Here is a 4,086-nt window from a genome sequence, read left to right on the forward strand (position 1 = left end):
TTTATTACTCATGGATATGTACCAAGCAGCATAACGGGAAGCTCCTTTCATCATCACTCAGAAGTGATGATGCTTTGGGCACAGTTAGACACCTATGGACTTCACGTTACAGGAGAGGATTCCTGAGTTCAGGGAACCCAAGTTTTTTAAATAGACACACACGGTTCACTATTAAAATTCCTTAAAAGTCAATTGAAAACGAGGGGAAATCAGGCTCTCATAAAACATACAGAAACAAGACTGACTCACAGAAAACTGTCTCCCAACAGACAGTATTAAGAACTGTCGTTAATGACTTGTGTAACCCTATGTAATTAAAAAAGATTGGAAATTCTCATAAAGCAAACACAATTGACAAATCGTGCACACACACACACACGCACACACACACACATCTGAATGTAAATATTTTAACCATACTACATATATACACTGCTTTTACTATACTTTTATAATTTAATCATTTTGTCAATGGATTGTTCTCTTTTTTAAATGGGAAAAAGGGAAATACAGGGGCTAAAGAGACGGCTCAGCCATTAAAAGCACTGGCTGCTCTGAAGAGAACCCAAGTTCAGTCCCAGCATCCACATGGTGGCTAACAACTGTCCCCTAACTCCAGTTCCAGGGAATCTGATGTCCTCTTCTGATCTCCAAGGGCACCACATGGGTACACTGATGTACATGCAGGCAATACACTAATACACATTAAAAAGTGAAAAATAGGGGCTGGAGAGACGGCTCAGCAGTTAAGAACACTATTTGTTCTTGCAGAAGACCCGGGTTCGAGTCCCAGCACCCACATGGCAGCTAACAACTGTCTGTAAGTCCAGTTTCAGGGGCTCTGACAGCTCTTCTGTCCTCCGTGGGCATTGCACGACTCGGGTGCACTTACCTACATGCAGGCAATACACGCATACACATAAAATAAAAATAATAAATTTTTTAAAATATGTATTAATAAAAATAAATGAAAAGTAGTAAATTAAAATGGAAATATATATTTAAGTTATTTATGTGTGTGAGCATACGCATATGTGCACTTGCCTCTGTACACAGAGGCAAGGAGAAGGTGCCACATCCCTCAGTACTGGAGTTACAGGTGTTTGTGAGGCAACTGGCTTCTCTTCTGGGTGCTAAAATCCAAACTCCAGTCTTCATGATTACATAGCAAGTGTTCTTAACTACTGAACCATCTCTCCACCACCAGAAAAAATTTTTTACTGAGCTCAGCAGGAGCAAATTCTGCCACTTCATTAAAGCAGATGGTAAAATTCGTAAAATAATAGGTGGATAGAAAGTCACTGTAGAGTAACTGTTTTACAAGTATCTTTTAAAAATATTTATTATTTTTATTTTATGTGTACATGTGTATTGCCTGCATGTAGGTAAGTGCACCCATGTCGTGCAATGCCGGCAAAGGACAGAGAGGCTGCAAATCCCCTCGAACTGCAGTTACAGGCAGTTGTTAGCTGCCATGTGGGTGCTGGGATTCAACTGGGTCTTCTACAAGAACAGTCAGTGTTCTTAAGCATCGAACCATCACTCCAGCCCCATTACAAGTATCTTTTTACAGACACCTATTTACACATAAAAAAGGCTAAAGACAGTCTTGCACATACCATTTCTAGTCCTACCCCATTCTTAGTCAGTATAGTGCTTGAAGTCGGTGCTTATTGCTGACTTCAGAGCAATAAGACAAGAAAGGATTACAAAGAGGAAAGGAAGAAATCAAAGTATCCGTAGTTGCAGGCACCATGATCCTATACTTAACAGACCCTACACAGCACACCAAAAAACTCTGGACTGACAAAGATGTTTAACAAAGTATAAGGCTACAAAATTGACATTAAAAAGTCAGTAGTTTTTCTACATACCAATATCAAATGTAAGAAAGAAATTAAGGGGGGAAATTCCACTCACAATAGCCTCAAAATAAAATAGTAAAATGAAATAACTGGGAATAAACTAACTAAAGGGGTAAAAAAAATTCTACAAAGAAAAGTTTAAGACATTAAATAAATTGAATAAAGTACACAGAAAGACCTTCCACACTCATGATGTGGCAGAATTAATACTATGAAAATAATTATATCATCCAAAGCAATCTAAAGATTCAACACAATCAACCATCAAAATTCCAGTGACATTCTTCACATAACTAGAAAAAATAGTTCTAAAATTCATATGGAAGCACACACACACACACACACACACACACACACACACACACACACACAAATAGCCTAAGCACAAAAAGTAATATTGGAAGCATCCTAATACCTGATCTCAAACTATATTACAGAGACGTGGTAGCAAAAACAGCATGATACCCACACAAAAGCAAACATGTAGACCAATGGAATAGAATGGAGGACCCGAAACTAAACCCACACAGCTGCAGGCACCTGATTTTTAATGGAGTTGTCTAAGACTCCAGAAAAAAGCAGTCTCTTTAACCAACAGTACTGGGAGAACTGAATATCCACATGTAGAAAAATGAAAGTAGATCCTTATCTCTCACACTACACAAAAATCAGTTCAAAACTGGTCAAAGACCTTAACATAAGATCTGAAGCTTTGAAACTGCAACAGAAAAACAGAGGGAGAAAAAACGCTTCAAGATAAAGCAAGAGCTTTCTAAAAAGGGCTTTAGTAGCACAGCAAATAATCGCAAGAATTGATAATGGGATGACATAAAATTAAAAATCTTCTGCACAGCAAAGCAGACAATTAACACAATGAAGAGACTATAGAGAATGAGAAAAAATGTTTGCCAACTGTGTATCAGAAAGTGGGTCAATATCTAAAAGATATAAAGAGCTGCACAAATAAAACAAATCATTCTATCAATAAAGTGACTACAGAACTGAGTAGAAATTTCTCAAAATAATAAATACAAATGCTCGGGAAGTACTTTCTAAAAAGTGCTCCATATCATTAGATTTTAGGGAAATGCAAATTAAACCTGCTTTGAGATCCTATCTCAGTCAGATGGCCTATCATCAAGAAGACAAATGGTTGGCCAGCTACTGAGGCAAAAGCTTCACTGGGGCAGTCTGCGCATATGGGGAGACAGATGCTGCTGCCTAAACAGAATTGAAGTTGATTAAGAAGAGATATTAATATAAACTTGAACTCCTGATCCTCATGCCTCCATATCCTGAGCACTGGGATTACAGTTGATTGGCTGTGGACCTTAGAGCTACGAAAAGAAACAGGATCTTCATAAACTCTGTGAGCTGAAATCCAAAGCTTGGTAGATCATGAACCAGTTTGACCCCCACAACCCAAATCAACCCTCCAATTTCTCATGTATAAAATCAGAACCAGCCAGCACACCTCCACAAGGTGGCCAACAGCACCACTGCAGGAAGGATCCCAGGCACTCCTGGAGTAGGTGGTCACCTTAGCCCTGAAAACAATCAGGTAGACCAAGAAGAAATTACAAGACTTAGTAAGAGAAGTGGACATAATGAGCAGTTGGAGGAAGATGTGGAGAAGATGCTGCTACAGATAGCTGATGATTTTATTGAGAGTGAGGCAACGGCAGCCTGCCAGCTCGCTCAGCACTGCAAGTCCAGCACCCTGGAGGTGAAAGTTGTCCAGTTGCATCTAGCGTGGCAGTGAAATATGTGGATTCCAGGATTTGGCTCTGAAGAAATCTGACCCTACAAAAAAAGCTTGTACTGCAGAAGCTCATAAACAGAGAATGGCATTGATCCAGAAAACAGTCAAGAAATAACACTTGGAAAGTCAGGGAATAGACAACAACATATTTGGAGATTCTTGAGCTGAGACCGCAGCCATCTCATTCTTGGAATTTTTTTAAATGCTTTACAGAGAAGCATATATTTTATTGATAGTGCAGCAATATCTATGACTGAGAAGATACGCCAAAAAGAATAAAGCCTCCTACCCATCCACCCCCCAAAAAGAAAAGAAACGCCAATAGATGCTGGCAAGGATCTGGGGAGAAAATCTTTATTAACTTCTGGCGAGAATGCAAACTTATGCAGCCATCATTGAAATCAATATGAAAGTTTCTCAAAAAGTAAAAATAGAATTACCATATGATCAAGCTATATC

The 4,086-nt window shown here is 38.9% G+C and overlaps 1 pseudogene; it reads left to right on the top strand.

The window, feature by feature from the left end:
- Positions 1–3,263: 3,263 nt before the first annotated feature.
- On the top strand, positions 3,264–3,742 carry LOC108490335 (annotated as a pseudogene).
- Positions 3,743–4,086: the final 344 nt, after the last annotated feature.

The sequence above is a fragment of the Nannospalax galili genome, unplaced genomic scaffold (genome assembly GCF_000622305.1).
Source record: "Nannospalax galili isolate Female #2095 unplaced genomic scaffold, S.galili_v1.0 scaffold189, whole genome shotgun sequence".
Lineage (NCBI taxonomy): Eukaryota > Metazoa > Chordata > Mammalia > Rodentia > Spalacidae > Nannospalax > Nannospalax galili.